This window comes from Accipiter gentilis, chromosome 1 (assembly GCF_929443795.1).
Source record: "Accipiter gentilis chromosome 1, bAccGen1.1, whole genome shotgun sequence".
Lineage (NCBI taxonomy): Eukaryota > Metazoa > Chordata > Aves > Accipitriformes > Accipitridae > Astur > Astur gentilis.
The window spans coordinates 22381627-22398643 of record NC_064880.1 but is presented as its reverse complement, the minus strand read 5'-3'; the positions used below and the strand labels follow the sequence as shown (position 1 = coordinate 22398643).

Sequence of the window (17017 nt, the reverse complement as noted above, 5' to 3'; positions counted from 1 at the left end):
TGCTCCTTCCCAAGTTATTTTAGTTTCTCTCCCTTTTTTGTTCAACTTTCTTTCCTTGCTTTCTCTGAAGAATGTTCTGCCTTTTTTTTTCTATCTGCAGAAGAGATCTTTGAAAAATATCTTTGACTCCTCTAAGCAGTTAGTCAACTTGAATGCCACAATGAGTAAAGTGCCTTAGCAAGACTTCATGGGCAACCTGAAGTTTTACACCAAACAAAAATACCAAACACATGCTTCAGCTAAGATAAGAGAGAACTGACAAAGACAAAAGGTGTTAAAAATACAGAAAAAGCAATAGTCTTACCAAACTAATATTGTCTGTTCAGCACTGAAAGAGTTAAGCACTTACATTACTCATTTCTATTAAGAACTCCTCAGAGTAACAATGGCAATTTTTTAAAAAGAGAAGGGAAATCTTTCTTGAAATAAAGCTACTGGCTACATAAAGACAGCTTTTCTTACAGTTCCTGAAAATTTAAATTCTTTCTTATATTACAGGTATTTACTCCAATGTATATGCAGGAGAGATGCCTGCAGCCCCCCACCACTTCCACTGCAGCAACTGTGCAGTATTTCATACCAATATTCAGTTCAAAAAAAGGCTGGAATCTGAAAATCCAAGTGAACCTACTCTTTATTTCCTAAATTTCAAGTTTTTAACAAATTCCAGAACATAAAGTCCTATTAATCTAGCACACATTTTTAAGATAAATTATTTTTTTAAAATTACTCATGTGAAGTTAATATATTGCTGTTACTGAAAGACATTTTAAGAAAGCCATAAAAGCATTGGATTAAATAATAATCTCTTTTTGTTTTATCAGTCTTAAGCTGATATTAGCTTCTGGGTATACAAATAAGAACACGTTACAGATCTAAAAAGTTACAATTTTCTAACTTTAGTTCTCACCCATCTCCTGTATTTTCTTCCCTCTTCAATTTCAGTGAAACGGGTTTGTGGATTTAAGTCATTCATTTGAAAATCTACAGCCCAGTAGGAGGGGCACGTTGTAAGAACAGACCATTAACTAATTGATCCAAGCCATATTTGCTAAGTTAATACCAGATAAGACTTAAATAGTACAGAAAGCATTTATGCATAACCAAACACACCATGAAAACTTTTAAAATCTGAAGTGTGAAGTATTTGAAATGCCAAATCCCAAGCATTCTAGAAAATGATCCTAAACTCATACGGTAGCAATCTACTGGCTCAGTTATCCAGAAAGGGGCATTTATTTTATTTTGAACAGAAAAAGACTGGACAGCCTTCTTCGAAAGGACAGTTATCTGTAAGAAATTGCTGAATACAGGATCCTTCTCAGTGCTCAAAAGAATACAAAAGTATCAAAGCAGCTTGGTCTGCTTATCAAGAATTAATTTTTCATATATATATTTTTTTCATATATAAACCGTATGCAGTCTATAAAACACTATTAATGCACAAAATTTATAACTGAGCTGGTTTGATTTTATGCCAATATTCTACTGTTCAGTTAGGTCCTATTAAGATACCAGTGCTTGTAAGAAGTAAGTACTTGAAAAGATGAACTAGTTACACCTGCATTTTAATATTTTATTTTTCTACTGAAAGTAAGCAAATGTTTTTTTTAGAACTAAGGCTGAAGTTCAACAAATATTTTAAGATGGTGTTGCACTTAAAACAGCAGTCCTGCACTCCCCCACTGCTTCATTCCTTCATTCTCATTCCCACAAACCCATTTTTGAATACCAGCACATTTGTTTGCTGATCTGTTCACTGTGCAGCTGTACAACTAGATTCTGCTGAAAAATAGCCTAGAAAAAGAAAAAATGATTATTTTCAAGACAGATTACTTTTCCTATCTGGTTCACTGTGCAGCTGCACAAACACCACAGTCCACACAAAGAGAGCAACCTTGCTTTTGGTGACAACAGCAGCTTACAGATTTGGTTGATCTGCAGCCTAAAAGAGTATTTTGGCTATAGCACAAATAAAACAACCGGCCACCTCAAAATATACTCAAGTAACATTGAAAAAACAGCAGTGGACAAATTTCCTGTTGAAAGCCTTTTGAGACTAATTTCTCCAACTTCCCCTTCAACACAGAATATAATAATGTTTGCAATAAAGTGTTGAAACAAGTTGCAGTATTTTTATTCTTCCTTTAACTTAAACCACTACTTCATTCTTGTGCTATGTTAAAATACTTGCCGTATGTTAAAAGGCATTAAAGGCATATCTTTGATATGTATTTAATTCCCACACTATTACAATAAAAAACCCTCTATCACAGCTACAATCCAAAAAGGAAGTATGCATGTCTACTATTAAGTTGACTTCCTTCACTTGTTAAAAAAAATAAGTAATAACTTACAAAAGCTATCAAGTATAAAAGTCCATGGAAAAATGGGACTAAGGGATGTTTCTTTTACATGCACTATGCCAAATTAGTGCTTGATGGATGATTATTATTAAAGTCCATTTCTAGAATTTAGGTTGCAATTTTTTTACTTCACTACATATACCATTGATTCAAATCTGTATTTTTTAAGTAGATTTAATTAATGAACAACCATTGCAGACTTTTATAAGGCCCTCTGTCAACATGCCAGTCAAATTCTTCATAGCAAATTCATTCTGTCAGGGTACAAACCAAAAGAACTATTACTCTTCTTAGGCACAATACAGCCTTCTTTCCCATGGGTTTAAAGGAAATTTGGGAGACAACAGGCAGCTACCGGAACCACTCACGTCTTGAGTTAGTGGGCTCTCAAAGCTGTCTTTGTTCAATAATTGTGGGAGACAAAAGTGTTCGCAAAGACATCTCAGCAGATGAAGAAGTAACACTTAACCAGTTTGATGGGACATAAAATAGTTGTACATATTTCAACAGGCAGATCCACCAAGAAAATGCCCAGCTGAACCAAAACATGTAACTTCCATCACATTCCAAGTAGGACCTCAACAGAAGTCATGACATTGCCTAGCTCTCATTTATTTTAGCCAAGATTATTGTTAAAGATCTACATGGCTACTCATTACAGGTCTGTGTGATGACTGAGGCAACCACTCAAACTGATACAAATACTGTTTGGCTTCAAAAATCACTCACCATGAACTACTAACCTTTCTTAACAAGCTATTAAAGCAACTTTGAAGGGACACAACTTTGAGGCAAATGAATAAAAATGTAGTATTTAATACCCAATATTATGCTTATTGCAAGATTAGAGACAGAAAAGGGGAAAGGAAGCACAATCCTTAGAGCTTTAATCTAAAATGCAAGCAGAGATGTCTTATTAGCCAATCAAATAAAAAATACTGATGGGCTAAAACTAAAATCTCAAAAACACCATTATGTATATGTACTTCCCTATGTCCATCACCTCAGAAGTGCAGTACATTCCAATAGCAACACAGACAAGCAAGGACACATACTACAGAAAGTGAGACTGCGTTACCAGTTTTTCTAAAACTACATTACAATTAGATGTATCTAACCTAGACTACGTTGTATAGCATTATAATTTGATCTAATAACAGTTCCTGGCTTTTACAGTAACTATAATTCAGTACATTCTTCTTCTAGTACCTCTCCTGAAGTATGGATGCTCCCCTGTCATTTTCCTTGAGCGTCACCATGTCTTCTTCCTTTCATTGTAATTTTAATTATAAGGATTTTCTGGACTAACTGCTGATTTGATTCAATACTATTGTGGTCACCATCCTTCTCAGGGGGATCACTCGGACATTAATGTTACCTATGTCACTCCTTGGATCATTGACATCTTTCATCTTCATTGATTATTGTCTCCCCTTGCTACTATGGTTTTCTTCATTTTACATGATTCTATTACTTCTCAAGGCTCTATCTAATTTCTATAACCCATTTCCGTAAAGAAAGAACACCTTTTATCAGGAACCCACTACTTTGATAAATCTGTCAATTTTAGTTAATAAGCAAGTGAACCAGCTTCTTGTGCTTTTTCCAGTATTAAATTTTAAAATGGTTTCTACTGTTATACTTTGGTACAAGAAACAGTTTAAAAAATAAAGAAAAAGAAAAAAAAGGAGCTAGTTGCTGTCTCTAACCTTTAGGACAAGTGATCAGTAAGTATATCTCGAAACAAATCCAGTGAAGAACAAGACCATTCTGACTAATCAAGAGGCATGTTCTGCAAAGGGTGATGTGAAATATTTGTGATTTTTCTCTTTTTGATGAACAGAAATGGTTTGGCAGCCTACCACTGAAATTATGGGTTATCAAATTTCTCTGAGAAAGATGTTTTATGCTCTTTGCCACCAACAGTTGAAACCAAATGAGAACTGGACTCTACCTCTAAAATCAAAGGGTCAATAGTCGGTTGTGACCGTTATTTTCCAGGTTTAACTTCAAAAATATTTAAGATTCCCAGAATGTAAACATGAGGTTCTGTAACAAATACTTTATTATTCCATGGATAGTGGAGTCAACATTTTCTGTTAAAAATATCCTCCCCCCTTCCCTCTCTTTTTGGTACTGTAATTGACAGTACATCACCCGCTTCCAGAGTCTGCTGAGCACATCATAGTCATATTACAAAATACATGACTGTGATCAAATTAAAGCTATACAAAGTAAATGCATTATGTGATCAGGGTTGCACATCTCTTCTACAAAATCAAGACAATTAAAACTACTGTATTTCAAATAATGTGTTTAACTAATTAACAGACTACAAAACAGACTTGTGGTACAAGATAGCTTAAACCGCCAGGGTAAACTGACAGAAATCTATCAAACTGATACACATCAGCAAAATTAAAATCTACTGGAAGAACCAGATAATAATCAAGGCAGTTACAGTCCATCTACACCTCCAAACTTATTTTTAACATCTAGAATAGATCAGTTTAAAATATCATTAAACATAAACAGCATGAGAGTTTAATCCTGAGAACAGACATACTTTTGATTCCAGTTAACCACGGGTGAAGAAACCTAAACATTTGTGTGCTGTTAAAAGAGTTTAAGGCTTTTCTTATTTCTAGATGCACAACAGTTTCTTGTGAGTCCTCTGATCCTCTTCATAGTAATTTAAGTTTTTATGATAACCAGTCACTAGAATAAAATGCTGTCTCCTAGCAGGCCACCTCATTGCCAGGTTAAGTTGAAATACTTCAATAAATAGGTCGGCTCTTTGGCACTCAAACCTAGATTTGGCATCCATATCCAGCTAATGCTATACCACAGTACCTGATCAGAGTTTTCAATACAGGGGGAAAACCTATAACCTGATGCCTGAATAATAAAGGTTGAAATACCCTTTTTTAAAAAATTCGGCATGCCTAACAATGTATCTTACCTTTGGCCAACATAACTGTATCCTCAAAGCAAAGCATAATAGTGAAGCAAAAATACTAAAAAATATTTTTCTGTCTGATAAGCTCAGTTCACCATTTATAAATTTCTGATTAAACTACATGTACTTTCTAGTATTCAGCTTTAACTCTGATAATGTAAATGTAATTTTTAAAAAGTATATTAATGGTATTAGGACTGTGAGGTAGAAAAGTTAAAGATCTCGCTTTGCTTGTCAAGATAAGGAAAACAGAAGTAAACCCTAACTGCATGTGCAGAATAGAAAACAGCAGAGCACGAGGTATCGGTTCAGTATTCCACCATTATTCAATCACTGCTTGGAACTACTGCACAACATATTTGATAAGATATGGACAAAAATTCAGCAAAAAAAGTATTTTTTTCATAGTTAAAATACATTCCTTTTATTTGAAGAACAATGTACTCCTCTCAATGTTTCACTTTGAGAACATTTTGTTTATAAAATGTAATTAATCCTTTGCCTTTCATGTCCACATTCTCAATTTATTGTTAACAGTTAAGATAATTTATTCATAGAAACTCTCGGAATTTTCCCTACGGAAGTGACAATTTGCCTTTTTCAATTTTATTACTATTTTAAGAACTCAACAACAGCATGTTGTCTTATTCCAAAACACCATTTTGATTTTGACCATAGTCCATTAACAAAAAAAAACATTAAAATATTAAATCCATATATATTTTTCAGGGGTTATTGGCTTAAACTATACCACAATTAACCTATGAGAGGTGTTCCTATGCATCAAAGGCTAAAAAGTACCATAATAATACACTCTTCCATTAGACAAATGCAGCCACTTAGCACTGACAAAACAGCAGTTTCTATGGGGAATACAAGACAAAGTATGGTCTTCAAAGACAGTGAAACTATTTTTACATCACCTAGCATAACTGTTTACTGCAATTAATTTGAACCACAAGGTTTGATACAAAGAAAACAGAAGTAATAATAATTTGCTATAATTGCTGCATTCTTACTAAAGCATCTCATCTTAATCCATTCTTTTAAGAGTCGGCATAAACCCCTCACATTCCTCTCCCTACTATTGAACATACATAGTTAGCAAAAGACAGCATGAGAATTTTTGCCCAGAGCCACTAGAAATGAACTTCTCCTGGGACTCTGTACCTTACTCTGCAAGATGCAGATGCATAAATTTAGACTACATACTTTACAAACTTGATCTCTTGCCTGTAGTACAGAGACAGTAACTGTGTAAAAAAATAAGTTTTAGCATGGGAGGAAATTTAGGCTGTTTTGCTTTGATAACATGCTAACAAAATAGAAGTCTAGAATATATTACAAGCATTAACAAATTAGCTATAGGCATATTACAATAAAAAGCTAAATTTTGTATATACATCCTGCTGCAACTACTGTGTATTTACTGAATATATGGTACAAGTCTTGAGACAGACTCAACTGGACAATTCAAGCACTGTTAATATACAATGTCTCTGCTAGACAATTGCCTCAAATGCAGTTCAGAACAAGAATGACGGAAAGTCCATCCTGTTTACATATCATATGAGACATCAAATAAACGGGAATATTTTATTTTTAGCATAAAAATGTAGCGATGCAAGACTACCACATTATTTGGACTGCAGCCAAGTAGCATATTTCTTAAGATTTAATGTAAGCTAGTACAATTTAGAATTGTAATTTTAGGCTGAGATATTGTCTTCTATAGACAGACATTCAGGTCAGCAATAAATAAAATGCTTCTATGTTCTGCAGATAGAAGTAGCCAATAAATGTAGCCTAAATGATATGGCTTGCATTTCATGGGGTGAGAGTACTTGTCAAGGTAGTGCAGCCCTGATGAAAAGAGCTCTTTCTTTACAGGAATGGATTACAGAAATTGCATAGACCCTTGAGAAGTAATATAATCATCAGTTAAAACATAAGAGTATGATATTCCACTTGGTGGTAAAGAAGCTCTTCTGATCTGGGTAAAGAAACTCTTCTGGACTGCTCTGTGTATGATATGAATGAAGTAGTGCCTACAGTGGCAAAATCAGACTTGGTCAGACTTAGATGCATACCTAATCACTATTCTCCCTTACAGGAAACATCGGTTGTGGTATTATTAGTTATTTTGCAAGGCGAGTTAAACTCAACTTACAGCTGTACATGACATATGGTTACTACCATGAACAACCTTAGAACCAGTCATCCTGGGATACAGTGCTACTCAGTCCTACTTAAAATGCAAATCAATATAACAAAGATAAAAATATTACTCAGAAAATATCCACATCAAGAATCACATTGAGTAACACCCATTCAAGGAGACTACCTTGGAGATTACATGCATTTTTTCCTTTGTTTTGCTTTGATACTCCAACCTAAGTATGGCTGCACACTATCATCAGCAATCAGCTGGGTTGGAAGAGGAACTATTTATAGATATCCAATCACCAGCCGTAAATCAATTATCATTTACAGTTATCCTTCAGAATTCAAGGTATTGTTTTTGTCCATTAATAACCATCACACTGCAGTAATAAAAATGCAACTGTAATAAAAATGCACAAAGATCAATTTATGAATGTGGTACAAGTCAGGTAGGTAATCTTGAGATATCTATCTTTACATATAAACTGTATGACAGCATCTATTTGGAATTCATTTTATTACAGTGGTCTTTACTAGGAGCTGTGATTGGAAACTATTTCTAAAGTGTTTATAACCTACAGGCAGAAACACTGCACAAAGCCTCTGTTGCGTACATTTACAATTTTATGCAAATCCTGCAATCCTGCATAAAACTTCCCTCATACATTCTTAATCTGAAGGGCTTTCTATCTCACATATGCATTTTATCTTACAAAAAAGACTAAACACAGGATCTCATTTGATTAATGAGTTTCAGACATGATCATAGCTATTCAGTAACTTCCAGTATTATATGCAGACTTTATCTCAATTCTAGATCAGTTTAGCTACCTATATCAGTGACTTCAAAAGTAAGTCTCTTTGTCACTTAAGCACCAAACTGAATGCTTACAGAATACAATTTTCTGTACCTATTAACAGTTCAGAAGCTATAGAGCTCTAATTCCTCTCTAGTTAATGTTCCACATTTTGTGCATACTTGATACTTTGTTTAATACTGAGATGATGTGACTGCCAACACAGAAGAAAAAGAGGGGTAAGTTTCTACAGCAAGCTTCATCCTAAGACTACAGATGTACTCCTCACAAGTGAAAACAAGATTTCTCTTAGGACTGCTCTTCAAAAAAACCAACCCCCAAACCCACCCAAATAAAAAAACCAAAACCAAGCCCAAAGAAAACCCCCTAAAACCAAACCTGGAGATGGATTGTATTAGTTTTCACTGCCAAAAATTTCTAATAAACACAAGCAAACTGATCCACAGCTTGCTAGGTTCACTTTGCTGATGTTCAAGATCTGTTCAGGAGTATTTCTTACTCTGTTCATGCTATTTAGAACAGCAGTAATGGACAAATATACATACATTCAGGCCCTCCAATAGACAATGCAGCATAAATTCTGCAATAGCTCCATCTGTTTTAGTAGCAGTCTAATTCTGCATTAGTAAAACCAGCAGATTTTCTTCACTCTCATCCTACTGCTTTGGAAAGCAGGAAGCTATAGAAAAAGTGATAGTCAGATGAGAAAGAAGCTCCTAGGTCATCAAAAGCTGAGAGAAAAGACAACAGCTGAGTCATTCCTCCTCTGCAGCAACTGACAAAGTCAGAAAACGGAAAGAGATAAGATGAGGCAGCACAATGTGATACCCAGAAGATGAGAACATTTCCAGTGTAATGAACTGTGTCCCCCAGCAGGGTTACAACACCCTACATCGAATTTCAACATCCCTTCTTCTCATAAGCTTTTGAGACCGACATCAGGAAACCATCATCTTCCCAGTCTTTCATGCTGGCTTCCAGCTTTTTGGGTATTAAAACCTGTAAAGGATTGGGATTATCACGAGAGGTAACAAAGCACAAGTGACTTCAAACAACTATTTTTTTAACTTCTTTACTCCTCAGATTCCTATCACTTTAAAAAACCTGGAGAAATGGCACTGATGCAATAGCACATAAAATATTATGAATAGATGGACTGATGCAGCGCATACCTTTCTTTCCTTTAGATTACAATGTAGGCAGGACATGGTTTCCAACATCTGTCAGTTTTTGAAACTTAAAGTTTGTGGTTTTTTTTAGCTTTGCCTAATTGGTACATATTTCCTTACCAGACTTTATTAGGTGTATTTCAAATAATATCTCAGTTGCCATTTCAAAATGACCTAAAACCAATCTAAATTCTTTCTGCATCAGGTGTTACTTCAGGCCTTTATCAGCAAGCTAAAATTGCTAGTTCTCATTTAAGATAACGTCAGTAGCCCACCCCCAAAGATGAATACTCTTCATATGATAATTGTTTTAAATGCTCTCTAAATTAAGTTGTGACTCCCACAGAAGAACAGGAAGTTATACTGATTTTCTTCACATTAGGACAACAGAAATTGCTTCCTGAAAAGCACAAATTCTTGGTGTTGACAAAACTCTCCCTGCACCTAAAGCTCAATTCTGTGAAAATCATACCTACACAAGGAACAGAACTGTGATTAAGCTTTCATTCTCTGAAACTTCTACCAACATTTTTAAATGTGTCAAGAAAAAAGCCTGGGTACATTCATTTGACAGTTCTGCAAACATGCGATAAAATAGCACATGTTCTGACAGTTGATAGTGAAACTGTGAAGAAAATGGAGTGATGTTTTCTTGTTCTGCTATTCATTTTCATTGTTGACACATGCAGTTACACCTGTCCATCCCTGATTCCGTAGAATAGTTTGTAAAGATGCCACGATCTTTCCACTAAGTTTCACCACAGTTAAGGACCAAATCCTAACTTACAGGAAAACTTTCATGAAGCTTAGCTTTCAGGCAGCTTATGGAATTTTAATTCTGTAATTCCATCTGGTAAAAACATGTAACTGTTTTCCAAATCCAGACTGATTTATCTTATCACTGATTCACCAAGTGCCCATCACACGTTTAAAATAAACTTCCATTTCTGTAAAAACTGTGACAGAGACAGGAATAACAGTCATTACAATAGACACAATCATGATCAAATGACGTTAAAACTGGACAGCCAAAGCAAACAAGTCCAAACATACCTTTGGGACTATACACACCTAAGCTTGAAGTCCATGTGATCTGGGCACTACTTAAAAAGTTTCTTCCTACTTGACTCAGCCATTGCTTTGCAGAAAACGTATCAGGAAGTATCTAAATTACAGTTGCTTGACTTAATTGGCGAAGACCACAAAGGAAATCCATGCCAGGTCGGATATATTCATTTTTCCATGCGTATACGTTTATCTTACTTGTGTAAATCAAACTACACACAGCAAGTATGTATCTTACAAAGGTTTTCTACCGAATATTCAAAACGAATGATTTATTTAACATATAAGGCCTAAGTACCATATGCACTCATCACCTCCCACTGACTTTTCATGATACAACTCTACAAGATGGATACCGTTACAATATCACATCAATCTTACTCTGAGATCACTAATTAAAAAGGAGTATTTCCAAGCACTGTAGTAGATGAAGGTCAGCACCAGGATGTGTGCTTTTTCACATAAAGTGAACTTTCTGGAACATACCTGAATTACCCTGCTGATCCGATTTCGCTAGATTATTTTTTTTCTTGTAATGGGAGAAACAAACATTAAGACCATTAAACCTGTGAGCATATTTGTGCCATTTTAAACAACTTTTCTGTAATTACACGTTTTATGACTGGATACCTACTCCAAACTTAACCTGTTTTTTACTTAAGTCAACCTGGAAAGCACAAAGACCTACATGAAAGCAAGGAATATTAATTAAAACAAACCTCATTGTTTTGGAGATTATTTTTTTTTTTTAATATAGTTTGAATCTCCTTTCACGTTGCTTATTCCAGATAGGCAATTGTGTATGATCCTTCTACATCCACCTTCTGTGGACACTAAGGCACATCCCCCTATGGAACTGCCACCACTAACCTCATAAAACATACACAATTAATTCAGTCTATATGTAGGCCCTATTCTCTTTTAGAAATAGATTGCATGGCTGCATCCTTTTTTCCTCAAAAGTATGTAAGCGTTGAAAACAGCTTAAAAAGAAGCGCTGCAGGACAATAGCACCGATTCTATTTTAACAGTTATTTTAATAAAAATCTAGTTAGGGAAGTCAATAGTCACGCTGGTCTCAATGTTTTTGGGAACCGGAGAACTTTTTCACATTGTTTTCTTACATTATCATACCAGAGTACTAGCCTAAAAAGTAACCATTGCTTTGGAGTAGTATGCCTCACCAGTCCACACAGAATACCTATTCCCCTACACATCTAATGGAAAGCACATTCTCAAGTGAAGGAAAATCCAAATGCATTCTCTGTTAAAGTAGAATTTTGGAAACCTAATAGGAAGCCTGCTTTGTACAGAAATAAGTTTTCTATTTTTATGTCATTGTATCAGTTACTACTTTGGACTACCCAAAGGGACACTAGAACATAACAGCTGGAACACCCCAGGAATTCCTTTTGTTAACTAGACAACAATTGCTTCCACACTTCTGAAACTAACCAGGCCTTCCGGCGTGCATTTCTCAATACTGTATCAGGCTTCAGAGATCACCGGTTCCCTCAGTATTACCGTACAATGTCCAATCTTAATTAACAACAAAAAAAAGACGATTGTTACTTGAAGACATACCAGAAATGTTTCTAACTCGGGCAACTCTTACTCAGAGGCAAGAATTCAAGAGCTGGCAGGTATGAACACTCCTACAGAAGCCCCCCAAAAAAGACAAAGATAACTAAAGATTTTAAAGAGTACTTTTATTGCAAAGTTTCAACGTTAAGTATATGTTTTCAAAGGATGTGGCGTATGCAGTAGAAACAGTTGAGAACAGTAAAATCAATTCCTTTCGCACATTATTTCTGTGTACAGTATCCTAGAGCCAGCGACAAAATCTCCTGACCCTCTCTTAGCTTTGTTTAACGTTACGTGCGGGTTACAACCCGAGTGCAATTTCTGCAGTTGTTAATGCTACCTCGAAACCTCAAGCCAATCAAGATTTAATCGCGTGGCTTGTTCATCATCCGCCACCACCGTATCGCCCCCCGAACAAATATGGCAAAATACTGCGAGAGCCCCTCACTGACACACCACCGAAGCTCGCTCACACCCCCCCTCCCCCCCCCGTTAGGCGAGCCTTTCCTTGCAGCTCCCTGCGCGGAACGGGAAGGGACAGCACCTTCCACCGACACTCGGGGCCTCCACGTGGCCGCGCAGAGACGCCTCCGCGGGGACGGGGCACTCCCAACAGGAAGGGTGCGAGAGGGAAATGGGAGAGCGGACGCCACGGAGCGTTACGTGCAAACCGGACCCGCGAGGCGGAGAGCAGCCTCCCGGAGAGAGCCGAGCCCAGCCTGCGCCGCGCCGGGCCGTGCCGCCCGCCGCGCCGGCCACGCGCGCTCGCAGGTCGCAGCGGGAGTCCGCGGCGCCCCCCGCCCCCCAACCAACCGCCGCCGCATCCTGCCGCCCCCTCCTTTTCTCTCTCCGCCCAAAACGGCGAGGGCAGTTACAGCCCCGTAGCCGCCGCCACGTCCCAGTCCCCTCGTTAAGAAGGGTGAGGGGGGCGGGGAGGATTTACCTGCCGCATGGTCGACTCACGAGCAGGAGGAGGAAGAAGAAAGGGGGTGGGGGGATGCGCCGCGGCCGCGCCTCGTGCTCCGCTGCCGGGGAGCGCGGGGGGGGGTGTGGGGGGGGAAGCCGGGCACGGCGCCCCCCGCCCGCCGCCCCCCAGACCCCCGCCGGCCAACCTCGCCCACCCGCGAAGCCCCAGGCCCGGCGACGGGTCTCGCCGCCGCCACGTGATGAAGCGGCCGCGCCGCCGTGTCCCCCGCGTGCCGCTCCGCATCCCGGGGAAGGTGGTGTCCGTTACTGCCGACCGTCACCGGCTCCTTTTCCTCGTCCGCCCCCCCCCCACCCCCCGCCGCCAGCCCGGGGCCAGCCGCCACCCTCACCGCAGCGCCGGCCGGTTGTGGGGGAGGGAATGTAAACAAATGGGGTTTTATAGCTACCTCACTCGAGTGCCGTGTGCATCTCCCTCTCCGCTCGGTACCAAACCGCCGCGGCGCCTCCTCCTCCTCCTCCTGCAGCTCCTGCCGCCGCCACCGATACGCTATTCACCAACCACGGCTACGCCAAGCTCTAGCGCGCTCTCCACACTCACCCCTACGCACCATACAGATCGGACTACACACGCGTCCCCGCAGCCCGCTTTACCCAATGCGGAGCCATTTCCTCCCCTCCCCCCCCCCGCCGCCTCACTCCCCCCTCCCCCGCTCCACCACGGACTACGAAAATGGCGTAGCGGGTGTCTGCCCCCTCCCCCCCCCCCGCACACCCCCTCCCCTCCCTGCGGCGGCTTGCGCTCATCACTCAAGCGATGGGAGCCGGCCGCCCGGCTGGGGCGGGACGCGGCCCCGGGGCAGGAGGGCGGCGGACCCCGGGCTGCGGGCAGCGCCGGCGGTAGCCGTGCCGCCCGCGCCATCTGCTCCGGCGTCGCCTGCCGCACAACGGCCTCGGGGCCCGGGCCAGCCCCCGGCCAAGAGCCTTGCGGCTCCCCGGGCGGGCGGCGGGAAGCGGAGCCGGCGGCCGTGCCCCGGCGGGAGGGCGGGCGGCGGCGGCGGCGCCGCCGTTGGCCGCTCGGTCGGGGGGCGGCCTGGGCCGCTGCGCCGGCGGCGGCGCGCAGCCGGCCGCTCGGCGGAGGGCCGGGCCTGCCGCTGGAGTCGGGGCCGGGCCTTCGCTGCCGCGTCGGCAGCCGCGGAGCTGCCTGGGCTCCCGCTGGCCTGGGGAAGAGGTCTTTTCGGGCGTAGAGGGGGATTTCGTGGGTAGAGCTTGGCTGTGGCAGGGAGATGCCCTGCCGAGAACGAGAGGCGTATTACCCCCCCCCCCCCCCCCCCCGTTTATTTAACTCCAGAAAATCCTGTCAGGCTTCCCCATGAAATAAAAGAAAACCCTGTTTATCATCTAAAGTATTAATAAACATCCCCCCTGTTCGAGGTGGAGCCCGTCATCACAGCACATTTGATTCCTAGACGACAGCTATAGAACTGGAAAAAAAAAAGTAATACCTTAAGTAAATTAAAACCCTTAATGGAACAACACTGAGGATCTGTAGACATCTTGGTTTATAGCGTAAGAGCTACCGTATATAGGAGTACTTCAACTACTATTTTAAAATAAACCAGCTTATTTTGTAATGGTTATTTTTAGCAAGTTTGTTCAAAGGCTGAAGACCAGTTGTAGGAACACTTAAAGTGTAGCCCATTTCATTTTTCTTTCTGAGAAATTTGCATACAATTTTCACCACATTTTCCTCCGAAAATAACTTGATGTTTCCATAGCAGGCTTCAATCTACAAGCAAACTAACCTCCCCCCTATTTGTTAAGGAGGCATGCATTTTTTTCTTTCAGACTCTTATATTACTGAACTGAACTAATTCACCTAATCCTTCCTAAACTTGTTCCTTTGTCAAACCAGATGATTCATACCAGCACTACCCTAAGTCTGGCCTGGCAGAGGCAGAATCCAAGCCTTACCCCATGGTTATCCACCCTAATAGCCTCCCAAAATCATTATGTGAATTTTTGCTTGGTGACATATCCCTAGAAAACAAAACCAGTTTAAAATACTAAAAATTTAAAGGATCAATAGTGTTTGTTTAGTAACCAAAAGAAAGTTGTTAACCTGTTAGACTCCAAAACCCATGTAAACATAAAATTGAAGTCCCAGTACAAAAGAAAACCAGAGTAAACTGTTCTAGATAAGATGAATATTCATTATAATGCAGGTAATGTAACAAACTGATAAAGACATGTAGCCCTATCAAACAGTTCTAGAGCTAAGACCGCATCAGCTTTGTGCATTATGCTACACCAATCTTTGGGTGTGTGATGCTGAATCTTTACTAAACTTTTCCAGTTACTCCCTCCCCCCTCCCCATCATTTTCATGTCCCAGTGACAGACTTTCTAATTTCCAATCTCCTCCAGTATATTTTTCTCTCTTTAGTATGTATTTTGAGGGGAAAAAAATAACACCTACATTCCCTCACTCATTTCCCCCCCCCCCCAAATATCTTACCAAAACCTAGAATACAAACAACACTAGTCCAAAAATTTGACAACCTTTGCTCAGCTCAAGTTTTAGGGACTATCAAAGTGGTTATGAGGTTCTATACCAAACTGTCACACCAGATCATTTGTACGTTAACTCGAATGATTTCTGACTCAAAGCAGGTCCTTCATGTTTCCAAATTTTTGTACAGCAAATAAAATACAGATCTGATTTTGACATCGGTCATTAGATATCTACCACAATACCCACCGCTGATCACTAGGCGTGACTTATTTGTTTTGCTGTTTGGTCTAGAAAGAAACCACTGAGTGCAAAGAATGTAAAAAAAATAGGTACAGTTTTGTATCTTCTTCCTTCGGTTTATTCTGAGTGAATTGTACACAGTAATAAAATAGAGCATCTGGGGTTTGTTAGCTTTTCTGAGTAAAATTCAAATAATGTAAAAATCTCATAAAAAAAACCAAAATCAAGAACTCCAGTAAGAGGGCAACAATGGATGAACTGAAATTAAGATGTTTAATACAGAAAGGTCCTTTAAAATTTCAGGCTTGATTGATGTTGTACTATTTTTACTGTATTTAGAAAACTTAGAAAATTCAAGTAGGTGGGTAAGGAAGCATCTCTGAAGGCAACTTTGCCTTATTGTGGAGGTACTCATGCTACATAGCTACTTTCCAGAGCTTCACCCAAACAAGGTATACCGATTAAAAAAAAAAAATCTCTATATTAGTGACTTCTCTATGCAGGAGAAGTCCTCCTCTCCAGCTGTTACACACTCTTACACATATCTGTGTGTTTTAAAGCCAGAAGGGACCATTAATAGGCTTGCCAGCACTATGAGATAGAGCATCCTTTCCTGTTAAGAAATGAGAGCCTCATTTGTACTCTGAGTTAGGCTATAACCTTCCCAGTTAGTGTGGTGATGGCTTTCTCTTGATACATTGAAAAGCTTGGCTGTATCTGGAATATTTTCCCTATAGTTGTACATTGTATCTTGCAGTTAGGTTACTTCTCTGTAGTTTTAACCATGTATTTTAGTACAAGAACTGCCTACACATCAATACTTAAAGAAAGTATGAGTTTCTACACCTCAGTTTCAGAAACCCAGAACAAAAACTATTAAATCAGGCATTACTATGAAAAGCATGCAGCTGGGAAGTATCCTTCCCTGTAAAGCATGTGGAACAACTTTCCATGCTGCAGGGAAGCTGGTACAACAGAGCAGGGTAGCCAGCACCGCAAGAGTGCTGATAGCTTGAGATAACACAAATGCACGCAACAAATCCAGACTGACTTTTCAAGCTTCAAGCAGAACGCTATGTTACTATACTTTTAGAGCAGAACTGTCTTTCCCCCCCTCTCCTTTCACAGGGTGCTTACTTGCTGAGTAACACTGCACGGTACATGCTCATACATTGGGCTGCAGGAAGGGAAAATATCCTACCAATATAAAAGGGC

General features: G+C 39.9%; 1 protein-coding gene across 6 annotated transcripts in view; it reads right to left on the bottom strand.

The window, feature by feature from the left end:
• Positions 1-17017, bottom strand: part of SLC39A10 (solute carrier family 39 member 10) — a 57642-nt gene that overhangs the window by 30847 nt on the left and 9778 nt on the right. For 5 of the 6 annotated variants that reach the window (XR_007505941.1, XR_007505930.1, XR_007505948.1 and 2 more), the window contains exon 1: positions 13498-13596. The exons of the other annotated variant lie outside the window; for it this stretch is intronic. The gene's annotated coding sequence lies outside the window, so the exon portion shown is untranslated. Of the gene's footprint in view, positions 1-13497; positions 13597-17017 lie in introns of those variants that run through there. 6 annotated transcript variants of the gene reach the window in all.